The sequence below is a fragment of the Sus scrofa genome, chromosome X, assembly GCF_054392235.1.
Source record: "Sus scrofa isolate SSC_HxYL_T2T_F1_AM1 chromosome X, Sscrofa_HxYL_maternal_Yorkshire_Landrace_v2.0, whole genome shotgun sequence".
NCBI classification, from domain to species: Eukaryota; Metazoa; Chordata; class Mammalia; order Artiodactyla; family Suidae; genus Sus; species Sus scrofa.
This window is the reverse complement of record NC_139401.1, coordinates 131762980-131776470: the sequence shown is the minus strand read 5'-3', so window position 1 is coordinate 131776470 and position 13491 is coordinate 131762980.

Genomic DNA, 13491 nt, shown 5'->3' with positions numbered 1-13491 from the left:
GACTGGCCCGTGGCACAGAAGAACTGGTAGCAGCCAGGACTTGCGGACAGTTTTCTTGTTTTTTCAGACTCCAAAGCCTGAGCTATTAATTATGAGCCATTCCTGCTCGCTGTCCTGTGAGAGCACAGTGTCATTTTTGCAACCAGCTGAATACCAGCAACTAAACTTTCTATTATGAGAAAGAAAGGTTTTTAGATCAGTTTGATCCAGGACATCTGATGGTTTGGATTAAGGACAGTATAGGTCAGCGTGAGTTAGACGTTTTTTCTTTGCTGATTTACAGTGTTGGGTTAATTTCCGCTGTGCAGCAAAGTGATTAAGTTATACATAGAATACAGAATATATATCTTCTTTTCTAGTTCTTTTCCTTTATGCTTTAATCTCAGGATATTGAATGTAGTTCCCTGTACTACCCAATAGGGCCTTGTTTATGGGGTTAGGTTTTGATGTAGTTACAAAGAACCCCCAAACCTCAGTGGCTTAGCAGAAAAGCCTATTTACTGGCCAGGCTCCTTGCCTGACCGCCCACAGGAGCCCTGCTCGTTGCCTTCACTCACTCGCGCTGCTGGAAGCCCCGCCGGCGTCTGTGATCCGCCGTGGCACTGATTCCTATTCTCTCGCACACTTTGTTGGCGAAATTCAGCAAGGACTTTGACACCCCAAAGGCGACAATACACATTAATTTCTTCAGAAGTTCCCGTCATGGCTCAGCAGTTAATGAACCTGACTCGTTTCCATGGGGACTTGGGTTCGATCTCTGGCCTCGCTCAGTGGGTCAAGGATCCGGCGTTGCCGTGAGCTGGGGTGTAGGTGGAAGACGCGGCTCGGATCCCGCGTGGTGGTGGCTGTGGTGTAGGCCGGCAGCTGCAGCTCTGATTCGACCCCTACCCAGGGAACCTCCCTATGCTGCAGGTGCGGCCCTAAGACAAGACAGAAGATGAAACAACTGAAATTCTTGAAAGATGTTGAGGAATTTCAATCCTACTCAATGTGTGCTCTGAAGGAGGATTTCTGGCCCTTTGTTCACTGAACATTTCTCAATCTGAGATTTCAATAAAGGGTCCTGAAGGCTACCGCTGCATTGGCTGGACTACAATAGATCACCGTTCCCCCCCCCCAAGGTCCTTAATTGTTCTGTAAAGATCACACGTTGTCTGAACCGGCCTCCTTTCTCGTTTGAATCGACATCCGATAAACATCAGAAGATATCTCTATACGCAAATCACCCCAGTATCTGTATCTTTTTCATCCAGTTGGAGTTTACTTCAAAGACGATTTCACATCCTATCATTTAATTTTTTGTTAATATCACAATATTTCCCTTTCAACTATGTTTAAAAATTTTTGCTCTTGGAAGTTTCCCGGTACATTCACAATAGACTTTCTTTTTTGCAGTTGAGGTAATCCAACGGTGACAGTATCAGTGTGGTGACAAATATTTAAAAGGCGATTTGAAGAGCAGTTTGGACAAGGCCACAGGGGTGAGATGTACACAGGGACTTTTGGGGACAGGTGTACACCTATGAAACCATGACCACTGTCTTTAGTTAATATTATTTTTTACGATAAGAACACTTAACAAAAGATCTATCTTCTTAGCGGATTTTGAAGCATACGATACAGTACCGTTGGCCTCTGGAACTGTGAGAAAAAAACTGTTTGTTGTTGAAACCATCCAGTTTATGGTACTTTGTCATAGCATCCTGAACCAAGACGACCACATCTTTATCCAGCCCTCTGTTGATGGACACTTAGGTGGCTTCCATGTCTTGGCTATTGTGAATAGTGCCGCGGTGAGCTTGGGAGTGCAGATGCTGCTTTGACAATCCTGATTTCAATTCCTCTGGATGCATAACTACAGGTGGGATGGCTGGATCATATATGGTAGCTCTATTTATATTAAGGAGCCTCCAGACTTTTCTATAGTGGCGACACCAAATTCCATTCCCTGCAATATGCAAGGGTTCCCTTTTCACCACATCCTTAAAAACATTTGCTTTTTTTTTTTTCGGGGCGGGGGGAATACCCGTCCTGACAGGTGTGAAGTGATACCTCGTTATGGTTTGGTTTGCTTTTCCCTAGTGATCAGTGATGCGAGGCTCATTTTCATGTCCTTTCAAGACCATTTATTTGTCTTCTTTGAAAAAAATGTCTGTGAAATAGAGTTAAAGTCCTTTGGCCAGCTTTTAATTGACTTATTTGTGACTTTTTTTGCTACTGAGTTAAAAGGGTTCCTTATATATATATTGGATATTAATTCTTTATCGGACACATGTTGGCAACCCCGTTCTGTGGGCTGTTTTTTAGTTTACTGATTGTTTCCTTTGCTAAGCAAAGGCTTTTTAGTTTGATGTAATCCTGCTTGTTTATTTTTGCTTTTGTTGCAAGTGCTTTTGGTGTTGTATCCAAGAAATCATTGCCGAGACCAATGTCAAGAAGCTCTTTCCCTATGTTTTCTTCTAAGAGTCTTACAGTTTCAGGTCTTACATTGAAGCTTTTAATCCATTTCGCATTTACTTCTGCCTATGGCACAGGGAGAGGGTCTAATTTCATTCCTTTGCATATAGATACCTACTTTCCCCAACACCATTTATTAAAGACACTATCCTTTCCCCATTGTGTATTCTTGGCACCCTCTGGAAGATTAGTGGACTCTATAGGTGTGGTTTTATTTCTGGGCTCTTTATTCCATTCCATTGGTTAATATATCTGTTTTGATGCCAGCATCATACTGTTTTGATTAGTGTAGCTTGTAATATATTATGAAATCAGGAAGTGTGATGCCTCCAGCTTTGTTCTTCTTGCTCAGAGTTGTTTTGGCTGTGTGGAGTCTTTTGTGCTTCCATATGAATTTTAGGATTTCTTTTTTATCTCTGTAAAAAATGTCATCGAGCTTTTGCTAAGGATTGCATTGACTCTGTATATTGGTTTGGGTAGTACAGATATCTTAACAAGAGGATTCTTCTAATTCATAAACATGATGTATCTTTCCATGTATTTGTATCTGCTTTCATTTCTGTCATGAGTATTTTATAATCTTCAGTGTGCAAGCCTTTCCCCCCCCCCCTTGGTTAAGTGCACTTCTAAGTATTTTATTCTTTTTTGATTGTAAAAGTAGTACATGTTCATTGCTGGAATTTAGGAAAATATAGCAGGAGTTATAAAAAGAAAAAGCACTGATAATTACTAATACTCCTATGAAAATAAGAATCACTTTTCACAGTTGGAAAACAACTCAGTTCTTTTTAGATGCCCCTCGCACAGCGCCCACCTGCCTAACACATCCGTCCCCCTTTACGTGCTATAGTACTAGCTTGTCTTAGGTCTTCAAGACACTTATTGAAATCCATACCTATATATTTATTTGTGTGTTTGTAAGCTGAATGATCTGCGGCACCAGAGCATAAATGTCGCAGGTCAGGTTTGTGTTCTTTGCATGACCGAGTATCTACAACCTATTAGAGTGTTTGCTATATAACTGGCACCTGGTAATTATTTATTGAATGAATATATATACATATATATATATGATTTAAAATCATATAATTAAATTTTTTTTATTAAAATGTCACAGTATTTTGGAGTTTCCTGTTGGCCTAGCAGGTTAAGGATCCAGTGTTGTCACTGCTGTGGTGTGGGTTTGATCCCTGGCCCGGGAACTTCTGCATCCTGCAGACACAGCCAAAAATAAATAAATAAATAAATAGTCATAGTGGCTTCCCAATATATTCAGAACAGACTTTCTTATTATATTTGAAGTAAGCCAAATGGTGGTGGTATTTATATATTTAAAATGTATAATATAAATATATATTTAAATTAAGATTATATTTTAATATTATTTTATAGCATGTTTTATTACTTTACCCTATGTTGTATTTTCCTTAACAGTATATTGTATTTCAAAAGTATTTTTCTTACAATTCTCATGTGTTGGTCAGGTAATTTTTAATGTGCGCTATTTTATTTTGTAGATAAATGGACCAGGAGTTATTTAATCATTTCCTTAGTGTTATCTCTTTGCACTGTTTTCAGTATTTTGCTCCTGTAAGTACTGCTGTATATTTTTTTTCCACTTCTTATGGTTCATTTACAATATTGTGTTAGTTTCAGGTGTACAGCGTAACGATTTAGTATTTTTGCGGATTATGCTCCATTATAGGCTATTCCAAGATAATAGGTACAATTTCCTGTGCTATACAGTACCTCCTTGTTATATCTATTTTATACATGACAGTTTGTATCTATTAATCTCATCCCCCTTGTTTATCCCTCCCCTTTCCCCCCATTCTCATTTGGTAACAACAAGTCTGTGAGTCTGGTTCTGTTTGTATATGCATTTGTTTTATTTTTTGAGATTCCACGCTTAAGTGATACCATATAGTATTTACCTTTATCTGATATTTCACTAAGCGTAACACTGTCTAGGTTCATCCATGTTGTTGCAAATAGCAGTATTTAAATTCCTTGTTTTGGCCAAGTAGTATTCCATTCTAATGTATATATAGAAGACATATATATTTATATACATACACATTAAATATATGAATATACATATATAAAATATGTATTAATATTAAGCATATCAAATACACAACTATACATATTATATATATATCAGATCACATCTCCTTAATCCAACCATCTGTGTTGTTTTTTTTAGTAGTTTTTAATTGAAGTATAGTTGATTTACAATGTTTCAGATATGTAGAAAAGTGATTCAGTTACAAATATATCTGTGTATATATACATATAAACTTTCAGATTCTTTTCCATTATAGGTTATCACAAGATATTGAATAGAGTTCCCTATGCTACACAGTAGGTCCTTATGGTTTATCTGTTTTATACATAGTAGTGTATATCTATAATCTCAAATTTCTAATTTATCCCTCCCTCCTTTCCCCTTGGTAACCATAAGTTCGTTTTCTATGTCTGAGTATATTTCTGTTTTGGAAATAAGTTCATTTGCATCATTTTTATTAGATCCTGCATATAAGTGATATGATTTGATATTTGTCTTTCTCTGTCTGACTTAACTTTATTTAGTAAGATAATCTTTGGTCTGTCCATGTTACTGCAAATAGCGTTATTTCATTCTTTTTTATGACTGTGTAATATTCCATTACACATCTTCTTTATCCATTCATCTGTCAATGGACACTTAGGTTGCTTCCATATCTTGGCAATTATAAATAATGCTGCTGTGAACATTGGGATGCCTGTGTCTTTTCAAATTAATATTTTTGTTTTTTTCAGATATATACCCAGGAGTGGACTTGCTAGGTCATATGATCATTCTACTTTTAGTCTTCTGAGGAACTTCCATATTGTTGTCCACAGTGGCTGCACCAATTCACATTCCCACTAACAGTGTAGGAAGGTTCCCTTTTCTCCATATCCTCTCTAGCATTTGTTATTTATGTTAAAAGCTTTTAAGTTGAATTAGGTCATATTTGTTTATTTTTTCTTCTATTTCTTTTGTCTTAGGAGACTGATCCAGGAAACTATTGCTATAATTTATGTCAAAGAGGGTACTATGTTCTCTTCTAGGAGTTTTAGGGTGTCATGTCTTACATCTGGATCGTTAAACTCTTTTGAGTTTATTTTTGTATGGTGTTAGAGAGTGTTCTAATTTCATTCTTTCACAGGTAGCTGTCCAGTTTTCCCAGCACCACTTATTGAAGAGACTGTCTTTTCTCCTTTGTACCTTCTCACCTCCTTTGTCATAGATTAATTGCCCATAGGTGGGTGGGTTTATTTTTGGACTCTCTATTCTGTTCCATTGATCTTTGTGTCTGTTTTTGTGTCAAAACATGCTTTTCTTTTTTCCTTTGGCCACGCCTGTGACATGTGGAAGTTCCTGGGCCAGGCAGGGATCAAACCTGTGCCACAGTAGCAACCCGAGCCATAGCAATGACAACATCAATCCTTAACCCACTGAGCCACCAGGGAACTCCCAATACTATGCTATTTTATAACTGTGGCTTTATAGTATAATCTAAAGTTTGGGAGGGTTATACCTCCAAATTTTTTTTCTTTTTTTTTCTTTCCCTCGGGATTACTCTGGCAATTTGGTGTAGTTTTTGAATCCGTATAAATTTTAGGATTATTCTAGTTCTGTGCCAAATATGGGTATTTTGATGGAGATTGCATTAAATCTGTAGATTTCTTTGGGTGCATGACCATTTTAATTATATTTTAATAATACTAATTCTTCCAATCCAAGAGCATGGGATATCTTTCCTTTTCTTTGAATCAGCTTCAGTTTCCTTCATTAATGTTTAACAGTTTTTAGCACATAAATCTTTCACCTCCTTGGTTTATTCCTGGGTATTTTACTTTATTTTTTGATGTGATTTTAAATGGGATTTTTTTAAACTTTCTCTTTCTGATATTTCATTATTAGTGTATTGAAATGCTATGGATTTCAATTTCTGTATATTACTCTTGTATCCTGCAATCTTTGCTAAATTTATGTATTAGCTCTAATAGTTTCTGGGTGGAGACTTTAGGGTTCTCTTTTTTCCCTGTTGGAGTCTTTTTTCTGTCTATTTGTAAACACTCTTTACATATTAAGGGTATTGACCCTGTCTGCATATATATTATAATTTTTTCATATTTGTTATTTCTCTTATTCTTATTTATGATCTAGTTGAAGTAAATAAATTTAAAACTGTTATGTAGTCAAAACTAGCAGTCTTTTACTTATAGCTTCTACGTACTTATGCTTCAAAAATTATTCCTTCCCCTGCGATTACATATTCACCTTAGTGATGTCTAGCTTGTTTTCTCCAAATGGTTAAACATTTCACATTTAGCTACTTGTTTCATAGGGTATTTTTAGTGGTGTGGAGGAGGAAATATGTAATTTTCCCTCTACCCTTCTAGGTCTTAGCTGAGACCTCATCTAATAAAAAACAGATTAAAAGGAGAAAAACAAATGATTTTAATTATGTATGCACATAGAGAGATATAAGATATAAGTCTCACAAAGGCAGCCGGGGAATTGAGGCTTCTCTAACTAAGGAAAGGGGCAGGGCTCTGAGACTTCAAAAGGGGATAAAGGCCACTCACAGGAAGGTGAAAGGGGAAACAGATGGTCAATAGAATTTGCCCTGCCATCTAAGTCAGTCTCTCAGATGAAAAGTGATCTCCAGTAATAATTCTTTTCCTGGTACAGACCCCCTTCTAATGTAAATGTCTCTTACCAAAAGGTAACTTCCATTCTGTTTTCAGAGCCTCTCCTGTCTGCAGTTTCTCAAAATCATCAGCTCCAAATAACTTTAACAGAGAGTCATATTTGAGGGGGCATATTCTGCTTCTCTTCAACGGCATATAGTTCAAGATACTGATTCACTTTATTTTTTCCCCGTATTTAACCACTTTTACCAGCTCCATCCACACTCCTTACTCAAAGGTAAAATCTTAAATCCCTCTCGGTAAAATCTTAGTTTACGGAGTTCCCTTCGTGGCACAGCGGAAACGAATCTGGCTAGCATCTATGAGGATGCCGGTTCGGTCCTTGGCCTCACTCAGTGGATTTAGGATCCTGTGTTGCTGTGAGCTGTGGTGCAGGTCGAAGACAAGGCTCGGATCTGGTGTGGCTGTGGCTGTGGCTGTGGCGTAGGCTGGTGGCTGCAGCTCCGACTTGACCCCTAGCCTGGGAACTTCCATATGCCATGGGTGCGGCCTAAAAAGACAAACACACACACAAAATCTTAGTTTATTCCTAGTATGCCGAAGATTTTATTTGTGAATGAAGTTTTCTTTTCTTTTTTTTTTTTTTTGGCCTTTTCTAGGGCCACTCCCATGGCATATGGAGGTTCCACAGCCATACCAGGTCCGAGCCGCGTCTGCAACCTACACCCCAGCTCACGGCAACGCCGGATCCTTAACCCACCGAGCGAGGCCAGGGATCGAACCCTCAACCTCACGGTTCCTAGTCGGATTCGTTAACCACGGAGCCACGACGGGAACTCCCAGGTTTTCTTTTAAAATTGTATTTTCCAACTGTTATTGCTGCCACACAGAATACTCTGAATCCTGTGCATTTATTTTGTAACCAGGTAACTGAATTCTCTTAGTAGCTCTTATATATAATTGATTCTCTTGCATTCCTACGTAGAAAGTAGAGTGTGATAACACCTGCAAATATGATTATTTCATCTCCTACTTCCCAGTATTGCCTTTATTTATCTTGCTTGGCTATACGTATATCTGTGAGTAATTACACAGACTTGGGATCATAGAGAACATGCAGTTTACATACACGGCAGAGCTTCTCTTAATACATTTTCTCATTGGCATCTTCTTCCTTTGAGAAAACCCTAAGTTTAATATTTGCATAAAATTCTGCTGTGCGAGCTACAGTGTAATTTTTAAAAATTTAGGGGGCCTTCATTAAAATTAGTTAACGTTTGAAATCATTTCAGATTTACAAAAATTTGCAAAATAGTATAAAGGATTCTCATATACTCATAGTACGAGTATCAACACCAGAAAATTAACATTGATATGTTATTAATCCATCTACAGACCTTATACAGATTTTTTTTTTTTTTTTGGTTTTTTGGCCTTTTCTGGGGCCGCTTCCCACGGCATATGGAGGTTCCCAGGCTAGGGGTCGAATCGGAGCTGTAGCCGCCAGCCTACACCCCAGCCACAGCAATGCGGGATCCAAGCCGCGTCTGCGACCTACACCCCAGCTCATGGCGATGCCGGATCCTTAACCCACGGAGCAAGGGCAGGGACCGAACCCGCAACCTCATGGTTCCTAGTTGGACTCGTTAACCACTGCGCCCCGACGGGAAGTCCAGACCTTATACAGAGTTGTAACGATTATTCCACTAATAGGTGTTTTCTTTTTGGTCCAGGATCCAATCCAGGGTCACACCAGGCACGTGGTTGTCTTGCCTCCTTTATTCTGTACCTTCTGGGATGGTTCTTTAAGCCTTTGTTTTTACCAATTCTGAAATTTTGAAGAGAAGTGGCCACTTATTTCGTAGAATGTTGTTCGCTTGGGGTTTGTTTGAGGTTCCCTTGATTAAGTTCATGTTTTGCATTCGAGGCAAGAGTATTACAGAAGGATGCCTCGCCCTTCCTGGGGCGCCGTGTCAGGAGGTGGGTGACGGTGGTATGACCCACGCGGACCATGTTAACGTTGCTCTTGTTTGCTGGCTTCCTTCGCTGTAAGGTTACTGTTTCACCCTTAGGAATGATAAATATCTTGTGGTAAAATATTTTGAGACGGTGGAAATATCCTGTTTCACATCATCCTTCCATATCCACTGCTTTTAGCATCCGCTACCGATTTTTCTTGAAAACCGTGGTGGTTGCCAAATGACGAGTTTCTATGTCCATTATTCTGCCTGTATTAATAAATTGAAAGAGCTTTTCTTTCTGCCTCATTTATTCATTCAATCAAGTATTTATCAGCATGAATTCATGTATATTTATCTTAGACTTGGGTTACACTCCAATACTATTTAATTTGGTTGCTCACATTGTCCCACATTTAACCACTGAGTGCTCTTTCAGGTTGGCTCATAAGTCCTTTGGCAAGTCCTCAGCCTTTTTAGTCTTTGAGCATTTCCCACTTTCTGGTACTACAGGATGCTCTAGGCTCAGGCTCCTCCTGGGTCTTTACTGCCCCAGTCCATTTCTCCAAGGAGAAGGACGTTTAGAAATCAAGACCTGGACACTAGGTATGGTCACTGCTACTGGGGTCACTGTCTCTAGGTCCTCGCAGTAGGTGGAGCTACAAAGTACACGTATGTATATGCACAGCCACTCGGATGTACGCATTCAGATGCATCTTGCATGTTCTGCTAAGGAAACATCTTTATACTCACACTTTGTGAAGAACGATTATTAGGAAGTTCCCAGAGTCCCCGTCGTGGCGCAAAGGAAATGAGTCTGACTAGGAACCATGAGGTTGCAGGTTCAATCCCTGGCCTCACTTGGTGGGTTAAGGATCCGGTGTTGCTATAAGCTGTGGTGTAGGTCACAGACGCGGCTTGGGTCTGTGTTGCTGTGGCTCTGGTGTAGGCCAGCAGTGGTAGGTAACTACGATTGGACCCCTAGCTAGAGAACCTCCATATACCACAGGTGTGGCCGTAAAAAGAAAAAAAAAAAAGTTCCCGCTGTGGTGCAATGGGATTGGGGGACAAAGATTTGATCCCCGGTTTGGTACAATGGATTAAGGACCCAGCGTTGCTGCGGCTGTGGCTCGGATTCAATTCCTGGCCAGAGAACTCTAAATGCCATGGCGCTGCCAAAAAAAAAAAAAAAAAAAAAAAAAAAAGAGGATCTCCCTTTGTGCCTCAGCGGGTTAAGAAACTGAAGGAGTCTCTGTGAGGATTCAGGTTCAATCCCTGGCCTCACCCAGTGGGTTAAGGATCCAGCACTGCCACAAACTGTGGCATAGGTCGCCGCAGATGTGGCTGGGATCTGGTGTTGCTGTGGCTGTGGCATAGGCTGGCAACTGCAACTCTGATTTGACCCCTAGCACAGGAACTTCTGTATGTTGCAGGTGCACTGTGAAAAGAAAAAAGAAAGAAAAAAATACATATATAAAAATGATTGTTAAGAACTCATGTGGATTTTAACAATGCCCTCTTGACACTTATTTCTTTTTCTTTTTTGGCCACACCCATGGCATGTGGAAGTTCCTGGGCCAAGGATCGAACCCGTGCTACAGCAGCGACCCAAGATGCTGCAGTGACTCTGCTGGACTCTTAATGCTCTGAGCCACCAGGGAATTCCCATAGATTTTTCTAATAAACATCTAAAATAAAACCTCCCTAGTCCTAGTAAACTAGTCTTAAAAATTTATTATTTTTCAGGATTGCGTTGCTGATATTTGATTTAGAATTTCTGCTTTTTGGGAGTTCCTGCTGTGGCTCAGTGGTACAAACCCAACTAGTATCCATGAGGATTCAGGTTTGATCCCTGGCCTCTCTCAGTGGGTTAAGGATCTGGCATTGCTGTGAGCTGTGGTGTAGGTCGCACACACAGCTCAGATCCCCGAGTTGCTGTGGCTGTGGTGTAGACCAGCAGCTGCAGCTCCAGTTTGACCCCTAGCCTGGAAACTTCCATGTGCCACAGGTACGGCCCTATAAAAGAAAAAAAAAGAATTTCTGCCTCTATATTCACAAATTAGATAGGTGTCTAGTTCTCATGTTTGGTGCTTTGTCAAGTTTCGATATAAAAGTCGACGTGGTTGTATTAGTTTCCTGGGGCTCCTATAACAAGTCATCACAAATGCGGTGGCTTAAAACAACAGAAATTTACTCTCTCACAGTTCAGGAGGCCAGAAATCTGAAGTGAAGGTGTAAATATGGTTGGTTCCTTCTAGAGGCTTCTGGTGGTTGTCAGCAATCCTCAGCATTTCTTTTTCTTTTTATAGCCGCACCCGTGGCATGTGGGAGTTCCCGGGCTAGGGGTTGGATCGGAGCTGCAGCTGCAGGTCTACACCACAGTCTAACACCAGATCTGAGCCGTATCTGTGACCTAACTGCATCTGGCGATGCCGGATCCTTAACCCGCCTAGAGAGGCCAGGGGTGGAACATGTGTCCTCATGGACACTATCGGGTTCTTAACCCACTGAGCCACAACGGGAACTCCCCTTGGCATTTCTTAACTATAGATGCGTCACTCCAGTCTCTGCCTTTGTCTTCACATGACTTTCCTCTGCGTGCGTCTCTCTGTGACTTCTTGTCCTCTCATAAGGACACCAGCCACTGGATTTAGGACTCACCTTAAATACAGAATGATTTTAGGTGATTCCTCTTGAGACCCTTAACTAATTATAAGTGCAAAAACTCTATTTCCAAATAAGACCACCGCCTGAGGTTCCAGGCAGACATAAATGGGGAGTGGGCACTGTTGAACCCACTACAGTGGATGCATAAAATTAAGTGGCTAAAAATGTTATTTTATTTTATTTGCTTTTTAGGCCGGCACCTGCAGCACATGGAAGTTCCCAGGTTAGGGACTGGATCAGAGCTGCAGCTGCCGGCCTACACCACAGCCACCTCAACACGGGGTCTGAGCCATGCCTGCGACCTACACCACAGCTCACGGTAACACTGGATCCTTAACCCACTTAGTGAGGCCAGGGATTGAACCTGCATCCTCATGCATACTGGTCGGGTTTGTAACCTGCTGAGCCACAACGGCACCTCCAAAACTTTTATTTTGGTTTTTGCAACTTGGAACCGGAGTTTTCTTTTAGTTACGGTAGCCCAAAAAGTAAGTGTGAGGTCTTTACACGCAACTTTTCACACTTGTAGTCACTGATGCTTACATGTATTATACTCTAATCTCTGGTATCCCTTTAAGGTTTAGGCTGCTTAGTGCTCTACCCATCGTTATAATTTTTCCCTTGGCTAAGTGTGTTTTCTCATATAGAAATCTATAAATCACGTGTAATCATGTAATTCAAAAGTGTTTATGTGTTAATCAATGCAGCGGGGTATGTGTACGATATAGATAGATAAGGTTATAAATATTGGCATCTGGCAATAGGCTGACATCTGGTGTGTAGTTCCATCGATATTTTCTATTAATTGACTTATGTTTGTAGTCGGTTTATGTGTACTACATAAATATCACACTTATTTTTATTTAAAAAATTAACCGTACACGCGTGATGGCTTTAATAGGGATTAAAGTAGTCTAAACAGCTCACGTCATATTAAAGGGCTGCTGTTTCACCATATGCCATAGAAAGGCGGCCTTAAACTTTCATTCCTGCTACTGTCCCCAGAGGGGCCATTCAGACTCGTAGGATGAGTTGCATTTCAGTGGGTGTGCAAGTCTTCTGCCAGACCTGGGGAATGACCCCAAGATGCCAAGAAGATCAAAGAGGGGTGTGTGGCAAGCTTTGCAAGGAGCACAGGTGACAGGCTGGGGAGCAGGAGGAAGAGCCGCCCAACTGTGGGGAGGCCGGTCTGTGAAGGGTTTGCCGGCAGGGGGCGCAAGCCCCCGCCTTCTCTCGCCGAGACCACCTGAATCTCCAGAATCTTTTCAGCCTTTGCAGTGATGTGTCTTCCCCCAGGCCCTCCCCGCAGGATCGCGTCCCAGTCTGTAGCCTTGCGCTCCGAACTAGGAACTAGAGCAGAGAAACCTTGACCCTTGGAGGCTCTCATCTGGCCAGGAGGGGCGCTTAATCCAGCCTCCTCTCAACCCTTCCAACCGGAAAAGAACCGGTTGAGCTTGAGAAACCGAGTCGTGTACTTTCTTTGCACAGTCCCCCTCCACTTTGTAAATAAGTGCGTGGCAGGTGCTCACATAATGTTTAGTGAGTTAATACGTCTGTTTGTCTGTTTGTTTGTTTTTCTTTTCACAGCCGTACCTGTGGCATATGGAAGTTCCCGGGCTTGGGGTGGAATCAGAGCTGCATTGCCATGCCAGCCTACACCACAGGCACAGCAACACCGGATCTGAGCTGCATCTGTGACTTACGCCACAGCTTGCGGCACTGC